Source organism: Somniosus microcephalus, chromosome 10 (assembly GCF_052327205.1).
Source record: "Somniosus microcephalus isolate GS21.2 chromosome 10, FLI_Smic_1.0, whole genome shotgun sequence".
NCBI classification, from domain to species: domain Eukaryota; kingdom Metazoa; phylum Chordata; class Chondrichthyes; order Squaliformes; family Somniosidae; genus Somniosus; species Somniosus microcephalus.
Window position 1 is genome coordinate 60,154,569 of NC_140996.1, and position 20,605 is coordinate 60,175,173.

At 45.8% G+C, this 20,605-nt stretch overlaps 1 protein-coding gene across 1 annotated transcript in view; it reads left to right on the plus strand.

The window, feature by feature from the left end:
- LOC147111518 (glypican-6-like) overlaps positions 1–20,605 on the plus strand; it is a 1,374,066-nt gene that overhangs the window by 754,543 nt on the left and 598,918 nt on the right. The gene's annotated exons all lie outside the window — the stretch shown is intronic.

A 20,605-nucleotide genomic window follows, 5' to 3' on the forward strand; every position in this document is an offset into this window, starting at 1 on the left:
GGTTCAACCGTTCCATGCTGATGTTTATGCTCCACTCAAGCCTCCTCCCATTCTTCCTCCTCTAACTCTATCAATGTAACCCTCTATTTTCTTCTCTCTCATATGCTTATCTTACTTACCCTTAAATGCATCTTTACTATTTGCTTCAACCACTCCCTGTGGTAGTGAGTTCCACATTCTCACCACTCTTTGGGTAAACAAGTTTCTTCTGAATTCCCTATTTGATTTCTTGGTGACTATCTTATATTGATGGCCTCTAGTTTTGCTCTTCCCACAAGTGGAAATACTCTCTCTGTGTCTACTCTATCAAAACCTTTCATGATTTTAAAGACCTCTATTAGGTCACTCCTCAGCTATCTCTTTTGAAGAGAAAAGAGACCCAGCCTGTTCATCCTTTCCTGATAGGTATAACCTCACATTTCTGGTATCGTCCTTGTAACTCTTTTTTGCATCCTCTCCAGTGCCTCTATATCTTTTATATAATATAGCGACCAGAACTATACACAGTACTCCAAGTGTGGTTTAACCGTGGTCCGATACAAGTTTAACATTATTTTACTACTTTTCAATTCTATCCATCTAGAAATAAACCCTAGTGCTTGACTTGCTTTTTTATGCAATTGTTAACCTGCGTCACAACTTTTAGTGCTTTGTGTATTTGTATTCCTAGATCCATTTGCTCCTCTACCCCATTTAGATTCTTATTTTCCAAGTAATATGTGACCTCCTTATTTTTCTTACCAAAATGTAATACCTCAGTTATCTGTGTTGAAATTCATTTGCCAATTATATGCTCATTCTACAAGTTTATTAATGTTCTTTTTGCAATTTGTTGCAGTCTTCCTCAGTATTGATTATCCCCCCCCACCCTTCCATTTGGTGTCATCTGCAAATTTAGAAATTGTGTTTTTGATTCCAAAGTGGAAATTGTTCATATAAATTGTGAACAACAGTGGTCCCAACTCTGATCCTTGTGGGACCCCACTTTCCACCTTCTGCCACTCTGACTAGCTACCCTTTACTCCTACTCTCTGCTTTCTGCCTAGCAGCCAGCTAGCTGTCCATTCTGCTACTTGTTCTCTGACCTTATTCAGTAGTCTATTATGTGGTACTTTATCGAAGGCTTTTATGAAATCTAGGTAAATGACATCCAGTACATTACCCTTGTCTACTCTCTCTTTTACCTCTTCAAAGAATTCAGTAAGGTTGATCAAGCAAAAATTTCCCTTTTGAAATCCATGCTGACTATACATTATATTTTTGGTTTCTAGATGTTTTTCTATTTTCTCCTTTAATAGGGATTCCGTTATTTTTCCTACCACCAATATTAAGCTGACTGGTCTATAGTCCCCTGGACATGTTCTGTCTCCCTTCTGAAATAAAGGTATAACATTAGCTATCCTCCAGCTCTCTAGCACTACACTTTTTTTTAACAAATGATTAAATATGTGTAGTAATTTAAAGCATTAGCATTCTAATACACATTTCAGTATAGATGCAGGAAAAGTAAAAATGGCTACAATTTTCATGACTTCTTTTAGAAATGCATATAAGTTACAATATGGAAACAGGCTGTTTGGCCCAACCAGTTCATGTTGGTGTTTACCCTCCACATGAGCAAATAGTCCTGATCACATTTATCCATCCTGTTCCCATATCCCTTATAGAAGTTACGTCAAGATCCTGTTTAATATAAAAGATCAATATGTATTTCTCAATGCTCACTTGGCATATTTTGTTTACAACGGTCAATAGTGAAATTTTAATATAAAGACTGATGGCAATGAATTGTACATTGACACAGTAAATCAATATATAAGGGTTAATTTTATGCTAGATAGTCTTGGCTTAAAGTTGTGCTGCTTAATGTTCAATTCCTTTGTTGAACATTTTCCTCGCCAATTATTCTGTTTAAAGTTGCCTTCCAACATGTAAACTCCTTCTTCTAGAAGGGATGGACCCTTTGCTCCTCTCCTCCTGTCTGTGGAAGCCAATGTAAGTCAATTGAGGTGCTCCACTATCTGTGGGAGAGACCAGGATGGACAAAGACAATGGGCTCAATTTTACTAGCTCTGAGGAGGCAGGTTTGGAGGCGGGTCTGTCGCGAAAATCAGAAAAAATGACTTCAGACACCCAACCCACCTCCATCCCATCCCCACCCGATTTTCGTGAGTGTCTGTTTAGCCGCTCCCAAACTGACCCGACTGGAACCGATGAGACAGGTAGTTAAGGCAATTAACAGCCTGTTAACTGCCTTGCTAATCCTATTTTTATAGTGGTTTCCCATTTTTGTGCTTCTGGTTCCTGTTTCCCGACTTATCACAAACAGGCCAGGTTCAAGGAGACGAGTTGTTGGAGGACATGATTTGTAGTCATTGGTGGGGCACTTTAAAAGCGCCCCTGAAACATGGCTGACATTCAAATTTGCTGTTGTAGGTATGGGATAAGATTTTGCACATCTACTGACCTTGTGACTGTTCAAGCTGACACCCATCTGCAGTGTGACCTGAATGGAATAATTTCAGGCCACTTCGACTGTGCGCTTGCAGTCTTGTTGCCTCAAATGTAATCTGTAGCAAGGGGATGGGAAACATTTATGCCCTCTCATCCTGGTCCTCATAATCAGAGGAGTAGCAGCCGTGTAACTCAGTGCAGACCTTCCTAGGAAGAGGAGAAGGAGAAGGACAAGGGGCGCCTTGCATTCCCTGTTGTGACCAATGCAGCATCTCTCCAGTTCACTGCTGCCCGTCAAGCAGGTTATGCACACTGCCATGCCACATTAGCATAAGCTTACTCTTTAACCATAGGTGGCTACCATATGGCTCTGTAATTGCAGGCAACATTTGTCCAACATCATACATCACCTCTACTATACGCTGTTATTTCCTATCACTTTCACTATCAGCATTACAAAAGCAAGTCGCCCTGAGCCCTCAATGCGCTTTTGCCATTTCCCAGAACGCATAGACCACACAATCAGCTGTTTGCTCTAATTTTTCTTTTACACATGACAAAAGGAGAATAAACCAACAACAGTCGGAAAAAAAAGACAAAAGACCCAAGTGAGTCCCCTTGTGACTATAGGTGCTTAATCTTTCTCTAACGCGTGCTTCTATGTGGTGCTTCTCCCATGGCTTCAGCAGATGTAGAGGCACTTTGCTGACTGGTATGCTGCGCCTGCTTTGACGCATTTGGCGGGCGTCCTCTGGGTTTGGGAGCCTGGGAGGGCTCTTCAACAGTCTGCTCTTCCTGCGGCTGTGCAGGGGCTGAAACGGCCATCTCAGTTGTCTCCGCAAAGTGGGTCTCTGACCAAGGGTTCCGCAGTGGCATGGTCATGTGAGCGCTTTGAGAGGAGCCCACACACTTCCTTCTGTCCTGCCAACAACATCCCTCTCATGGGTCAGCCGCACCTCAGTGCTGGCAAGTGGCAATGCTACCGGCAAGATTGATATGGCATGTGGCACTGGAACCAACATCAGGTGACGGTAGAGCTCTGAATGGCGTTTTAGTGCCATCCCGTGGTGCTACCGTGTGGCGCAAAATGCATGAATTTCTCCCCCAAAAAATCTATCTAACTCAGCCTTGAATACACTCAAAGAATGAGCATCCACAGCCCTTTGGGGTAGAGAATTCCAAAGATTCACAACCCTCTGTGTGAAGAAATGCCTCCTGATCTCAGTCTTAAATGGCTGACCCCTTATCCTGAGACTATGCCTCCTTGTTCTAGACACTCCAGCCAGGGGAAACAATCTCTCAGCATCTACCCTGTCAATCCCCCTCAGAATCTTATATGTTTCAATGAGATCACCTCTCATTCTTCTAAACCCGAGAGAGTATAGGCCCAATCTGCTCAATCTCTCCTCATAGGACAGCCCTGTCATCCCAGGAATCAATCTAGTGAACCTTTGTTGCACTGCCTCTAAGGAGACCAAAACTGTGCACAGTACTCCAAGTGTGGTTTCACCAAAGCCCTGTACAATTGTAGCAAGACTTCCTTACTCTTGTACTCCAAGGAAGTATGCTGATTGGATGCATTTCTTTTAAATATAAAATAATTAGTAAAGTAGTGCATACTCAGGTGGCTGGTCTTGTCAAACTAATTGCTCCTCTCAGCTCAGGAATACAAACAGGAATGGTGTTAAGGCTATCACATCTCCATACTTGATAAAATTTGTTCACCGACAGTCTGGCAGGTGCAACACTGGAATGATTAAGTTATCAAGTGCTCAGCAGTCTCGGTGCAGCAATGTCAGTGAATGGAGAAATATTCCCTGTAGTTGTGAGATGTGAGGCTAGCCTAGCTGGATGCTCCGTGCCAATATTTTGCAAGAAAATAAACAAATGATGCACAACTTCGAAAATCGTTTTTTCAGCCAAGTGAAATAGGCACTTGGGGCGAGGAAGTAAACATTGGGTCTGTCCTGAAAGAATGACTAGTACCAGTTGGTGAGTGTAACGTGGAAACAAGGTCAGACTGTAATGAGGCAAAATGTGTTGCCTCTACTCCCTAAACTGGCTCACTTCCCAGAATATTGACAAGCAGTATGCTGTGCATGGGTTCCGAAAACATTTCAGCCATCCACAATTCATTCTTTATTTCTAATCGGAACTGCTCCAATAGTCTTCAAGGACCCAAAAGTTTGATATGAAATTATGCTTACAATGAGGGATCTGTGTAAAACCCTGTACATGCATTTTAATATATTTCTCTGCCTTTCTTGATTAGGCTCCACAAATAGTTTTTTATTACGATCAGTTCACTGAAAATGAATCCACAGTGAGTAGATTTTGGTGGTGAATGTTTCAGAACTGTGCTGGTCAGTTTTATACTATGTAATGTGGTTAGTGATTTCAATTGGATGACTCTGTGGAGGTATTCTCCTCCACCATCCTGCCTGAAATCTGGCAGGTTCACGGCAAAGAATGTCAGAAAATGTGGGCGGTCAGGCCTACTGCTCCCTCACTGCCTGACCGGAATTTCCAATCCCGCCTGTACCACTGCTGTCCACTCCTGTCCCACCCACCACAGGTAAATGGTGGCTGGGGTAGGGCCCTGGGATCCCAGTGGATTTCCTTGCCCTCTGCCATACTTATCGTCACTTTCTGGGGCTGCCATGTGCTGGATACATAGATACATAGAAGATAGGAGCAGGAGTAGGCCATTCGGCACTTCGAGCCTGCTCCCCCATTCAATGAGATCATGGCTGATCATCCAAATTCAGTACCCGGTCCCTGCCTTCTCCCCATATCCCTTGATCCCTTTAGCCTTAAGAAATATATCCAACTCTTTCTTGAATATACTTAATGAACTGGCCTCCACCGCCCTCTGTGGCAGAGAATTCCACAGGTTCACCACTCTCTGGGTGAAGAAATTCCTCCTCATTTCAGTCCTAAATGGCTTACCCCTTATCCTTAGACTATGACCCCTGGTTCTGGACTCCCCGGCCATCAGAAACATCCTTCCTGCATCTAGTCTGTCCAGGCCTGACAGAATTTTATAGGTTTCGATGAGATCCCCTCTCAATCTTCTAAACTCCAGTGAGTATAAGCCCAATCGACACAATCTCTCCTCATACGTCATTCCTGCCATCCCAGGTATCAGCCTGGTGAATCTTCGCTGCACTCCTTCCATGGCAAGAACGTCCTTCCTCAGGTAAGGCGACCAAAACTGCACACAATACTCAAGGTGTGGTCTCACCAAGGCCCTGTACAACTGCAGCATGACATCCTTGTTCTTGTACTCGAACCCTCTTGCTACGAAGGCCAACATACCATTTGCTTTCTTAACCGCCTGCTGCACCTGCATGCTTACCTTCAGCGACTGGTGTACAAGAACACCCAGGTCTCTTTGCACTTCCCCTTCTCCCAATCTATTGCCATTCAAATAATAATCTGCCTTCCTGTTTTTGCCACCAAAGTGGATAACCTCACATTTATCCACATTATAGTGCATTTGCCATGTTTCTGCCCAATCACCCAACCTGTCCAAATCGTGCTGGAGTTTCACGACATCCTCCTCACAGCATACCCTCCCCCCCAGCTTTGTGTCGTCTGCAAATTTAGAGATATTACATCCAATTCCCTCGTCCAGATCATTAATATATATTGTGAACAGCTGGGGTCCTAGGACCGATCCTTGCGGTACCCCACTAGTCACTGCCTGCCACTCAGAAAACGACCCGTTTATTCCAACTCTTTGCTTTCTGTCCGCCAACCAGTTCTCTATCCAAGTCAATACCTTGCCCCCAATCCCATGTGCCTTAATTTTGCACGTTAATCTCTTATGCGGGACCTTATCGAAAGCCTTCTGAAAGTCCAAATACACCACATCCACTGGTTCTCCCTTATCTATTTTACCACTTACATCCTCAAAAAATTCCAGTAGATTAGTCAAGCATGATTTACCTTTTGTAAATCCATGTTGACTTTGTTTGATCCAGTCACTGCTTTCCAAGTGCTCTGCTATTACATCTTTTATAATGGACTCTGGCATTTTCCCCACTACCGATGTCAAGCTTACCGGTCTATAATTCCCCGCCTTTTCTCTACCACCTTTTTTGAATAGTGGGGTAACATTAGCTACCCGCCAATCCATGGGTACCGTTCCAGAGTCTATCGAGTTCTGGAAGATGACCAGCAATGCATCTACTATTTCTAGGGCCACTTCCTTAAGTACCCTGGGATGTAGATTATCAGGTCCTGGGGATTTATCAGCCTTCAGTCCCATCAATTTTCCTAACACCATTTCCCTACAAATACTGATTTCTTTCAGTTCCACCCTTTCATCAGACCCTATGTTCCCCGGCATCTCTGGGAGGTTATTTGTGTCCTCCTTTGTGAAGACAGAACCAAAATATGTATTTAGTTGGTCTGCCATTTTTTTGTCCCCCATTATAAATTCCCCCGATTCTGACTGCAAGGGACCTACGCTTGACTTCACCAATCTTTTTCTCTTCACATATCTATAAAAGCTTTTATAGTCAGTTTTTATGTTCTCTGCAAGCTTACTCTCATATTCTATTTTCCCTTTCTTAATTAATCCCTTTGTCCTCCTTTGTTGAATCCTAAACTGCTCCCAATCCTCAGGATTATTGCTTTTACTAACCAATTTATATGCCCTCTCCTTGGACCTTATGCTATCCCTAATTTCCCTTGTTAGCCACGGTTGGGTCACGTTTTTTGTTTTATTTTTATGCCAAACTAGGATGAACAAATTCTGTAGTTCATCCATTCGGTCTTTGAATGTTTGCCATTGCCTATCCACCGTCAACCCTTTGAGTGCCATTCCCCAATCAATCCTACCCAACTCGCTCCTCAGACCATCATAGTTTCCTTCATTTAAATTGAGAACCCTAGTCTCCGAGTCAACTACTTCATTCTCCATCTTAATGAAGAATTCGATCATATTATGATCGCTCCGACCCAAGGGGCCTCTTACAACAAGATTGCTAATTAATCCTTTCTCGTTACATAATACCCAGTCTAAGATGGCCTGATCTCTGGTTGGTTCCTCGACATATTGGTCCAGGAAACCATCCCGTAAACACTCCAGGAATTCCTCCTCCACAGTATTGTTACTCATTTGGTTGGCCCAATCTATATGTAGATTAAAGTCACCCATGATGACTGCTGTGCCCTTATTGCACGCTTCTTTAATTTCTCTTTTAATGCCATCCCCAACCTCCGCCTTACTGTTTGGAGGTCTATAAACCACTCCCACTAACGTTTTTTTCCCCTTAGTATTTCTCAATTCTACCCATACAGATTCCACCTCATCAGAGCTAATATCCTTCATTACAATTGTTTTAATCCCTTCTTTAACCAGTAATGCTACCCCACCTCCCTTTCCTTTTTGCCTATCTTTCCTGAATATCGAATACCCCTGGATGTTGAGTTCCCAGTCCTGGCCTTCCTTGAGCCACGTTTCCGTAATCCCAACCAAATCGTATTTTGGTGGTAGACCCAGAAGTGGCAGTAAATATCCAAATGGAAGGTGAGGGTTTTGTCGCGCCCTCTCTTCCTTCTATATGGCCCTAGGAACTTACCTGCTGAAGGCCTCAATCTTGTCACCACTGCAGTACCACTGAAGCTTTCTGATTTGTAAGAGGGGGGCTATCTCTTGACAGCGGGAATCCCACCAGGAGCCTGCTGCTCACGTCTAATGAACCCCAACCCAGGAAAATAGGTTGGGGTTGGAGTAGACATATCGCCAAAACTTTGCTTCAAAGAGGAAAATCCAGGCAGGAAATTTAATGGACAGATTGCTTAACTATTTAATCTTACTCAAATACAATAATGTGGCCAAGCACATCAAGTAATGAAAACCATTGGGTTTAGAGTTTTATTTTCTGCTTTTGTTGTTTTTCAGAGTTCTAATGATTACATCATAATATCGTTCTTCATACCGTTGCCTTAGTGACACAATAGTTGTGGGCAAAGGTCATTCTTTTAGGAGGACATGAGTGAATATATAATAAATCCACAAAGATTTCATAGGGGAGGGAAGAAGAGAAATGCTTCTTTTTGTCCCAAAGTGCAGTATATTGGGCTGCCAACTGAACCACAGAGATCAGGAAAGTCCCAGGTTCTGTGGTGAGTTAGCTGATCTCAGCCAGATGCAGTAGGGGCAACATAAATGGGCTCAGTGTCCTTTTGTTAGGAATGGGAAAATCAGCAGGAAGCTAGTGGTAAGCCCTTTGGGTAGTGGCAGGAAAGCCCTGAAGTATCAGGATGGAGAGAGAGACGGCCTCCTCTCCTTCCACTTTGGCCCTTAGCACAAACTGTTTTAGGCTTTGGTCTTGGCCAAGTCCTAAAATAAAGGTTGCCATCCTCTTCAGGGCTCTTTCACCCCCTTTAAATTGGTGGCCATCTCTTCTAATGCTGCAGTACCCCTGAAAGTTTCCAGCTCCACAACTGCGGGCTCCCTTTTGGTGGCGGGGGTCCTGCTGAGATAATGCTGCAAGTATGGGAGTGGCTTTGATGAATAACTGTGAAATTGGGGTTTGAAACTGACCTGAGCACACAGCAATACTCAGCCATCAATACATTTTCCTGGGTTATCATCAGATGGCAGCGTTGTATAATCTAGTGCAGGAAGCACCAGAGCACACAGTGGAGCCAGTTTGATGATGGAAAATGTATGGCAGAAACATTGCTGCCTCCCACGAGGCACAAAGTATTTACTTAAATGTAGGAAATTATATAGATGCGTAAGCTTTTCCTCTCCTTCAAATAAAACAAATAATTACAAATGAACACATTAAGAAGTCAGTTAATTAACAGGTAAAGGTCAAATTGAATGGATAAATGTCCACTTGTATTCATGTGCCATCTGGCCATCTGGCACCCTCTGTGACCTTGATCTCAACACAAAATCTGATTTTGTTTACACCAATGCACATTAAAAGATCACTGGGTCATATTTTGTTTTGTTTTGTGCATTAATTTTAAGAAAAATCAAATGTGTAGAAACAGAGCTGTAGAAAATGATAAACTATTCTCCCGTTTGTATCGTTACTCTGTATAGTGATCACATCTTTAGACAGGTTCATGCAAATGAGCAAAAAACCCAGCTTTTCGCTTCTTAACACCAAATATGAGAAACTTGTGCAGAATTACACTGGGGGGGTGGGGGGGGCGGAGAGATAACCAAGAATCGTGAGTATTGAACTCCAGGTCAGACTCAGTGTTAGTCAGCTTCATGACAGGAATGTTGAAATGTTGGCACAGCTTTCAGAGAATAGGGTCATAAAAGTTCAATCAAGAAGGTAGTAATGCACAACTAATTTTTTAAGAGTTGACACTTGTAAAAACACAAATGATGTGATCTACATCAGTCCTCCAGTACATGTAATTCCTTTGGCCACAGGCAATGCAATCCATTGACTGCGAACATAACACAAACACAGGGACACTATTGCCATTGCTATTGTCCTGTAGGGTTCTCCTACTTGTCTGCAGTTTAAACTTTTCTTTCTTATGTATGTCTTCAATACATGAGCAAAGCAGTTAGAAGAAGAATATCTTGTGCAAAATATAAACTGCTGCATTCCTTTTTGTACTAGATTGTTAAGCATGTGCATATCCTCTCTAAGTTTGACTAGTTTATGAATTATCTCCCCCTTTCTGTCTTAAATATCTTTATATCTTTTTTGATCTCTTCTTCCAATGTGACATCCACCTTGTTAGTCTCCTTGGTAAATACTGAGGCAATATTTCTGCCATTGCACTGCCATTACCTGCGACTTTATCTTGTGCATCCCTTAGTGGCCCTATCCCTACCTTATTTTCCTTTTGTTACTTATGTGCCTATAGAATACGTTACTATTTATTTTTATATTCCTTGATAATTTAATTTTGTAGTTCCTCTTTGCCTTCCTAATTGTTTTTTGACTCCTTTCCTAACTTTTTCGTATTCCCTTTTGTCATCCTCTCCTTTATTGTCTACTAGCTGGAGTACCCGGCGTTGCCGAGGGAACTGAAGAACCCTCTGCCATGTTTATAAAACTGTTTATAAAACTGTTGGGATTGAAGAACTCTTGCTAAGCACCCAGGAGGTGGTTCTTTAACTTCGTTTTTTGTTAATGGGGATCGCCAGTAGCCATATACTCCAGGTTTTACAGTTTTCCTTCTATGTGAATTTGGAGGTAGCAAGCAGAATTATAATTTTGCAATGTTATCATTGACATTAATGAGAGAGGGGGAAGGAGAGAGAGAGAGAGAGGGGGGGAAGGAGAGCGAGAGGGAAGGAGAGAGAGAGAGAAAGAAGGAGAGAGGGAAGGGGAGGGAGAGAGAGAGAGAGAGGGAGGAGAGAGAGAGAGAGGGAAGGAGAGAGAGAGAGAGGGAAGGAGAGGGAGAGAGAGAGGGGGAGAGAGAGAGAGGGAAAGAGAGAGAGAGAGAGAGAGGGAAAGAGAGAGAGAGAGAGAGGGAAGGAGAGAGAGGGGGAAGGAGAGAGAGACAGGAAAGAGATACAGAGACAGAGACAGAGAGAACCGCGCAGCCCAAGAGACAGCGAGCGGGGAGCGGCGGGCTGGAGCGGGAGCTGAGCTGAGCTGAGTCGGGCCAGGCCTGAAGAGAGAGAGAGGGGGAAGGAGAGAGAGAGAGAGAGAGAGGGGGGGAAGGAGAGAGAGAGGGGGGGAAGGAGAGAGAGAGAGAGGGGGGGAAGGAGAGAGAGAGAGAGAGGGGGGAAGGAGAGAGAGCGAGAGAGAGGGGGAAGGAGAGAGAGAGGGGGGAAGAGAGAGAGAGAGAGAGGGAAGGAGAGAGAGAGAAGGAGAGAGGGAAGGGGAGGGAGAGAGAGAGGAGAGAGAGAGAGAGGGAAGGAGAGAGAGAGGGAAAGAGAGAGAGAGGGAAGGAGAGGGGGAAGGAGAGAGAGAGAGAGGGGGGAAGGAGAGAGAGAAGGGGAAGGAGAGAGAGACGGGAAAGAGATACAGAGACAGAGAGAACTGCGCGGCCCCGAGAGCCCGAGAGCGGGGGAGCGGCGGCGGCGGGCCGGAGCGGGAGCTGAGGTGAGTCGGGCCGGGCCTGTGGCACTAGGCCGCGCACGGGGGCTCCGGGTCACCGCGGCTGGGCTCTGAGTCCAACCCCTTCCCCGGGGTGTCTTCCTCTCTTTTCTATCTCCTTCCCTCACTCTCTCCTTCCCTCTCTCTCTCCTTCCCTCTCTCTCTCTCTCTCCTTCCCCCCCTCTCTCTCTCCTTCCCCCTCTCTCTCTCCTTCCCCCTCTCTCTCCTTCCCTCTCTCTCTCTCTCCTTCCCCCTCTCTCTCTCTCTCCTTCACTCTCTCTCTCTTTCTCCTTCCCCCTCTCTCTCTCTCTCCTTCCCTCTCTTTTCCCAGTCCCGCACTCACGGCAGGCCGCAGGCTTAGGCCCCACCCACACACGCCATGAAACGCCCCCCGTGACGCATCATACCGCGGTTCCCCCGTAGGATTGGTCAACCATCACATCACTCAACGCTAATGCGGCCCGTCGATTGGTCCATTCACTCGTCAGCCACGTCGAAGAAGCTTTGTTAAAATGAGTGGATTTTGTCCGTTTTTTGTAAACTGTCCGAACAATTTTTGTCTGACCAAAAAATAAACACACCTATGACACTCCCCTAATCATAAGCTTTCTTTTGATATAACATATGTGTAGGTACGCTCTATAACTTTTGAGTTTACCACACGCATACACACAGACAGACAGACTCATTTATATATATACTAGCTGAAGTGCCCGGCGGTGCCGAGGCTTTTTCGAGGGCATGTTGTTGTTGGAAGAGAGAGAGAGAGCGACTGGGGGGAAGAGAGAGAGCGACTGGGGGGAAGAGAGAGAGCGACTGGGGGGAAGAGAGAGAGCGACTGGGGGGAAGAGAGGGAGGGGAGGGGAGGGGAGGGAGGGGGGAGGGGAGGGTGGGGAAGGGAGGGCGGAGGGGGGAAGGGAGGGGTGAAGGGTGGGGGAGGGCGGGGGGGAAGGGAGGAGGGGGGAAGGGAGGGCGGGGGGAAGGGAGGGGGAAGGGAGGGCGGGGGAAAAAGGGGGGGAGGGGAGGGCGGGGGGGGCAGGGGGGGAAGGGAGGGCGGGATGGAGGGAGGGCGGCGGGCCCCCCCCGAGGGTCGCGGCCCCCCCGAGTGTTGCGCCCCCCACCCGAGGGTTGCGGCCTCCCCCCCCGAGGGTCGCGCCCCCCCCGAGGGTCGCGGCCCCCCCCGAGGGTCGCGGCCCCCCCCCCCCGAGGGTCGCGGCCCCCCCCCCCCCCGAGGTGAAGACCGCCGATTGCGGCTGTGCGAGACGGCCGGCGGGGCCGGTTGCCAGGGTAACCGGCGATGCTCAGCAAGCCCCGCCCCCTGGCTGAGCCAGAGAGAGACGCCGCATCTCAGCTCCTGCTGCGCGTGCACCCTAGCGGCGCTGGGCTGAGGCTCGGCCCTCCAGCCTTCGAGTGGGGCCGGGAGGTGCCTAGCTCGGGCGTGGGTGCGGAGGAGACGCCGAGGCTTCTAGGCCTACCTGGAAAAACGGGGAAAGGTAGGAAAATTAATGAGATTAGATAAGTTAATTACTTTCTAAATCATTTTTTTTTAAAACAATATGGCCTAGAAATTGAGTTTGCGCTGCGCCGGGGCTTAACGCCGGAAATTTAGCGCCGGTGCTAAGTCGCGCTGTGCGCGCCAAAAATTTAGTAGCGCCGCGCCCAAACGGCTGCCGGCGCTACTGAAGGCTGTTTGCGCCTGAAAACTGGCGCTACGCACCGCATTGCGGCGCTATTCTGGCGCTGCGGCGCCCGATGCGGTGTGGCAGGCTCGGGAAGTGCAGGCCTCCTCCTTCAATTAAGGAGGAGCTGCCTGCACCCGCCCGCTGGCTGGTTAAATCGCCACAAAAATGAGCCCGGCACCTCGGGGAAGTGCCGGGCTCGCAGCCGAGAAGCATCTGTTCCGCGGGGGGGTGGTGGGGGAGTCCGGGGAGGGAGGTGCGGGCAGGCGGCCGGCGGGAAAGCGGCCGGCCACCGCTCCACCTTTATGCGCCGGCGCAAAGTCGTGTAAGACTCTGTTGCCAGAGTCTTAGTTGCGGCTGCCACGGGCGAGGCGGCCGCAACTGAATTTCGGCGCTGGGGCCCGTCACCACGGCAACCGGGACGCTGCGCACACCGATGACGTCATCGGTGCCGGTGCAGCGCTACCTGTGTAACGCCGATGTTGGGCCCTAGTCAATTTCAAAACCGGCTGTAAGTCCAGCGCAATGCCCTCTAGCGCCGCAAAATGGGCGCTAAGCCCACTCAATTTCTAGGCCTATGTGTTTTAAAAGCAACGTTTTTTTTTAAGACGCAGAAAGCGGGAAAAAGAAAGGAAAAGTTTGGAATCAAGATGGCGGCGACTCACCTTGGTTCAGAACGATAAGGCCCGGCCACACACGCACCGATTGGCCCGGCGGCACACGCCAGCAACCCGGTGTACGATTGGTCGAGCTCGAGGTCACTCTGTTGCTAATGAGCGGATAATGAGATGCTAATGAGCGGAACGTTGAAGGTTTTTGGGATACCGCGGGCGCGAGTTTAGCCCGGCCGAAACGTAAATACGCTTAAAACCGTCTCAGAAGCGTAAGCTTTCTTTGGAGGTAACGCGCGCGCAGGTACACCCTGTAACTTTCGAGCGCATAGCCCGACAGACGCACAGGCGATGACAGACAGAATGACAGACAGAATGACAGAATGACAGACAGACAGACAGACAGACAGACAGATGTACCGATTTATATATATAGATAAATATAGATGTCAAAGCTGTACTTCTTGCTCAGCGCTCAACGAGAAATTGTATATTTTGCTACTTCAAAATGTTACACCAGCATCTGCTTACCTGCTTACGGGAATTAAATAATTTGGGAAGTGTCCATGAGAATGCAAACTCTGTCTGTTCTGTTGGAAATGGGCTTGATGAACCAAACAGCTTTTACTCATTCAGTAGTTTCTAATGTTATTCTCAATAAATTAACTTAGAATTGGATTGTATGAAAAGCATATGGTAGTTCGTTGACATGTTTCTTATAAATGATTGTGGAACATTGTACAAAACTTGTACTGTAGCTTTAGTTTATATCATCAGGCCATTTTCTAAATTCAGTACTCCTCCTTATAGTGCCAACTATGCTTTGACCACATTTGGATATTAGAATGAAGACAACAATATAACAAAGTCTGCACCTCAGAACGTGATCTCCTGATGCTAAAAATGGACCTCAGTCATAAATTCTAAAACCAAATTTAGAACCAAGCCATTGATGCAAATACTTTTTGCAAGTATTCACACAGCGTCAGCTGTGGCTCAGTGGGTAACACTCTTGCCTCTGAGTCAGAAGGTTGTGGGTTCAAGTGCCCACTCCAGAGACATTGAGCACAAAAGAAAATCTAAGCTGACACTCCAATGCAGTACTGATGGAGTGCTGCACTGTCGGAGGTGCCATCTTTTGGATGAGACTTTGAACTGAGGCCCCATCTTCCCTCTAAGATGGATATAAAAGAGTTTACCCCAGTGTCCTAGCCAATATTTATCCCTCAATCAACATTACGAAAACAGATTATCTGGTCATTATCATATTGCCGTTTGTGGGAACTGCCATGTTTTCTACATTACAACAGTGACTCCACTTCAAAAAGTACTTCATTGGCTGTAAAGTACTTTGGGACATCTGGTGGTTGTGAAAAGCACTATATAAATGTAAGCCTTCTTTTATCTTTTTACTTTTGACCACAATGCACATTTTATTCTACTTTCACAGTGCAACATTGAAATGTGTTTATATCATATGTACAGTAATCATTGCAGGCTAGTGCAATAAAATAAAGGATTTAGGAACAGGACATGCACAAAACAATATTGAAATACTGTGCCGGTGAATGCAGGACAATAGCAACAACAGTTCAATCACTGCAGGGTGAGAATAATCCAAGAGTTCTATTAAAGTACCTAATAATATCGTACTGTCTCTCCACAACCTAACAATACAGCACTCTTCCACTTCACTGATTTTCCATGGCATCTTAAGGGAATTTAAAACAAAGTATTTTTTGAAGACTGTTTTCTTCCCTTATTATTTATCATGAACTGCCAGTTTTTGCTGCCATAAGCTGAAGTGTTGTCAGGCAGCAGATGTATGCCCTTCAAAGCCTGTCTGTCAAACCTTGTGCCTGTCTGACTTGTGTTCTGTTGCAGTGAGTCTAAGAGCAGATTTGGCTTCCACGGCCTTGGCATTATCAAGATTATTGCTTGGGTCAGCAGTAGCACCAGTGATATATTGAATGATTTCTTCCAGTGCCCTTTCTATCTCTGTTGGCAAAGCAATGCAACATGATCATTCACACATATAAGCTGTTCAGTGTCAAAATCTGAGCACATTAGTCACTCCCAATCTCACTAATACCTACTGTATAAAAACAGAGCTCAGAAACAGATTAGAATCCGAATCTCAGAGAATTTTAGTGCATTGCAGCATTTGATTACTACACTCCCATCCATCTTAATGTTGCTTGCTTGAGAACATTACTGCCTTATTCTAATTATTACATATCTGGTCCATTGCCAAGGTGACCTACTTCCACCTCTGAAATACTACCCATTTATGCCTCTACCTAACCCCCACCACTGCTAAAAGCTTCATTTATGGCTTCATCACCTTAAGACTTGCCCCCTCCCCACGCTGGCCTCCCTGTCTCCACCCTCCACAGACTTTAGCTAATCTAGAATTCTACAGCCCAAACTCTTTCCCACAAAATTCTGCACATCCAGCATCCCATCCTCACCCAGCTCCACTGACTTTCTCTGTCCCAGTAAATCAGCTTCAAGATCCTCATCCTCTTTTTCAAATTGTTAGCACACTTTCACCGCACCCAACTTTCTTCAGCCACCTGTCCCTAGCCTTGGTTCTCCATTCCCCTGATGCTGGATTACTGCTTTCTTCTTCCCTTTCAGTTTCACCATCAGACACTGATCTGTTTGCTGTTGTGCCCCTGCCTTTTGGAACTTTCTTCCTAAACTAATTTATCTTGCTATATCTCGCCTTGTGTTCCTAACACTATTTCTTTGATTATGCTTATTGTCTCTCTATTTGCCCCAACTAATTTTCCTACTCTGCATTCACCTGCTCCTTTGTAAACTGCTCTGAGACATTCTTTTACATGGGTTACTATATAAATGTATGTGGCAGATCTCCAATTTTTATAGTAAGAATGGAATTCTCAAGCTATTGTGGCATTTTTGGCTGTAAATGGCTGATTACTATAGGTTAGAGAAACAGGATCTCTCTTAAAATCATAGAATAGCTAGCCATTTCACAGAATCACAGAAACCCCACAGTGCAGATAGAGGCCATTTCGGCCCATCGAGCCTGCACCGACACATATCCCACCCGATCCCCGTAACCCCTACATCAACACATATCCCACCCTATCCCCGTAACCCCACGTATTTAATCCCCCTAACACTAAGGGTCAATTTATCATAGCCAATCAACCTAACCCGCACATCTTTGGACTGTGGGAGGAAACCGGAGCACCCGGAGGAAACCCACGCAAACACGGGGAGAATGTGCAAACTCCACACAGACAGTCGCCCGAGGCCGGATTTGAACCTGGGGCCCTGGCGCTGTGAGGCAACAGTGCTAACCACTATGCCACCGTGCTGCCTTTCTTTCCTCAATTTTTTTAAAAAGTCTTTCCCTAAGGCTTTCCATTCTTGGTTCGAGGTAGATATGTAACCCAGATACTACTTAGTAAGTACCTACTAGGAGGTGCGTAAGAGTGACCTGAGATATCCCTGTCTTCCCTGCTTTTACATCCTGCATATCTGTCCAAGTCCTCAGGCATTCTGGAAAAGTAAGTGACTTTTCTAACCTGATTTTTTTTTTGTATAAAAGGCTAAGTGTGGACTGGCATTAGCAGTTTTAAAGGGGCACTGGCACCTAAAATCTGTGGCCGGACTTCAGTGGCCCTTCTGGCTGGAATAGCTGGAAATTACATTAGGTAGTCAGAGATTCTGCAATGCCCTCTTGGGGGCAGAGCCTCTGTATGCTCCAAACAAGGACATTGGCTTGGGGGGAGGGGGCGAGGACAAGGATGGGGGAAGCTCCTTATGCCGTCTAGGCCTAAAGCTCTGGTATTCTCTCCTTAAACCTCTCCCCCTCTCTTTCCTCCCTTAAGATGCCCCTTAAAACTTATCTCTTTGACTAATCTATTCTAATATCTCCTTCTTTGGCTCATGTCAATATTTGTCTGATTACAACTTGCATATGTAAAAGATGCTATATAAATGCAAGTTGTTGTTGCTGAGAATTCCTGCTTTCCTGGCCCTCAGAGGAGCTGAAGTGGGGCCCACTTCGAAGTCCAGGTCAGGAATGTGGACTGGCCCTCTGAAGGAAAATGCTCAATTATTTTAGAATTATTTTATGAGGCTCCTTTCTAGCGGGTTGGGGAAACCTGGAGCCAAACACGTGTAATACGGCACTCCTCTGCCGGACCTTCCAGTCCCTCTAACACAGCGAGCAGCTTATATGCGCCATTAATGGTTTGGGCACCTCATTCAATGCAAAACAGGGACCTCCGCCTGACCCTACAAACTTTGGTAGGGTCGGCAGTACAGGTCTCCGGCAGTCACAACTCAAAACCTATGCTGGGATGCAGCCTAACCCCCCAACCCCAAGTATTTCAGAGTCCACTGCGGTCTAAATTGAAGCGGGTAAGTTTTTTTTTAACTTGGCTTAATACTAGGGCTGATGTTGGCTTGCACTTGCCCCCCTCTATATTACCTCTCCCACCCAAACCCCCCAGCAAACCCCTCTCTCCTGGACTCAGCCAAGTTCCTCAGCTGGCTTCCAAGCTGGACGAAATTCAAAGGGCCCAGACCGGTGAGCTGGGCACCTAATATGGCATCTGCAATTTTGATGATGAGGCCCAAGGACAAAGTTAAAATGGTCCTCGGGCCTTTCCATTCTGACACGCTTTGGCTGTGCACCTCACAGATCACACCTGGATTTGGGCACTAATGAATTTCGGCCCCACTGTGTTTAGACCTAGAGAGAGAGAGAGAGAGAGCAGTAGAACTTGTGTGCACCATTTTCAACACAATGCCAGCACAGACTGCATCTGGGTGTTTGCCAATTTTTGCACAATAAGCATTGTGCTTCTTTAATATACATGTGGGATTTCTTATATTTCCCCAATTAAGTTGACTTCAGCCTGTCTGCAGCATCAGCATGAAAGGTAATTGTTGTTTTATCTTTTATTTTGGTGCCCATTAAGTAATATCCTTGGACATTAATGATTGATCAGATGACATCATGAAAATGATGCCACTTTCAGCTGTATGACAGCCTTACTTTCACCCAACATTCATTGCTTGGTTTTCTGGATGATCTCTCACCACAAATAGTTAGGGCAAAAATCCTGAGGTAGACTTTCATCTTTGTTGCCTGAGCGGTTTTTGTATGAGAGAGAGAATAGTAATGCTACTATTTATGCTGGAAAGAATCACCTTAGGGAAGCTCACTGACAAACTCAGATGTGCAGATTTTTTTTCAACCATTTGATTTTAAATCATTGAAGCAATTGTTTTCTCTGCGGAAACCACGTTGCTTCAAGACAGTGGCTCGTGTATATAGGGGAAGAATATTGTTTGTGTTCTGGCAATATTATCAGAATTTTTGTAAGCTACAGTTGTCATTGCTGCATTTCCAAGCCATTAGTTTACACACTGAAGCCTCTATCCTTGACAATAATTATTTCAGGAATGTTAACTGTTTCTCTCCACAGATGCTGCCTGACCTGCTGAGTATTTCCAGCATTTTCTGTTTTTATTTCAGATTTCCAGCTTCCACAGTATTTTACTTTTGTCTTTGAAAGAGCAGTTGTGCTCAGTCCCACATCCTTGCTTTTTGTCCGTAACCCTGTAAGTTGCTCATCCTCAATACCTGTCTAACTCCCTTTTAAAATTGTTTATGGAATCAGCTTCCACCACCTTTTCGGGAAAACATTCCAGATCCAGACAACTCAGTGAAAAAATTTCTCCTCATTTCCCCTTTAGACATTTCTCCAATGATTTTGAATCTATGAACTCTGGTTATTGACCCATTCACCAGAGGGAATAGTTTTTCTCTGTCTACTCTATGAAAGCCTCTCATCATCTTGAAACCTCTATTAGGTCACCTCTTAACCTTCTCTGTTCCAAGGAGAACTGCCCTAATTTTTCTAACCTCTCCTCATAACTGACGCCCTCATCCCCGGTAAACCTCCTCTGTACCCTTTCTAAGGCCTTTACATCTTTCCTGAAGTGTGGCCCAGAATTCTCAACAATACTCCTGCTGAGGACTAACCAGTGATTCATAAAGTTCTAGCATGATCCTTTTACTTTTATATTCTGTGGGGGAAAAATTCAGTTGTTTGTGCCTCCCGTTAGCGCCTCAAGAGGGCGCTAATGGGGCGCAAAGCAACTAGCGCCCGGGCGCAGCGATGTTTGCGTCGCTCGCGAAATTAACTAGACATTTTGCAGCAGCGCTAAACTCTACCGCCACGATCTCCTGCGCCGGCAGATCGTGACGTCAGTCGAGTGTGCAACGCCCTGGACCGGATATTGAGTGGCGCCCCCTGCCTTACCGCCTGCTGCTAGCAATGACAGGTTGAGGGGAGCGTTTTGCAGTCAGGAAGGGACTGGGGGAGTGCTATTTAAAGGCGACCGCTTCCTGCCTTTTTTTGTTGGTGACATTTTTGCACCACGCATTCTGAGAGAGAGAGAGAGAGAGAGACTTCTGGAGAGATTCAACACTGTGTGAAGGAGTTTTGCATATTGAGCAGCACTTTGCAGGTTCATTTTGATTTGCAGTTCCTTGTATCTATTTAAAAGAGACTGTGGGGGCTGCACTCTGAGCTCTTTCCATGGGTCTCTCCATTGTTCTTTCCAGCAGATTTAATGTACATGTCTCTCCAGGCCGAGATTCAAGGCTGCAATGAGCAGGATGTGGATGGAGTGCAAAATCAACCCTCCCCTTTAAGATAAAAACAGAAAAATGCTGGAGAAACTCAGCAGATCAAGCAGCATCTGTGAAGAGAGAAACAGAGTTAACATTTCAGGTCGATGACCTTTCGTCAGAACTCCCCTT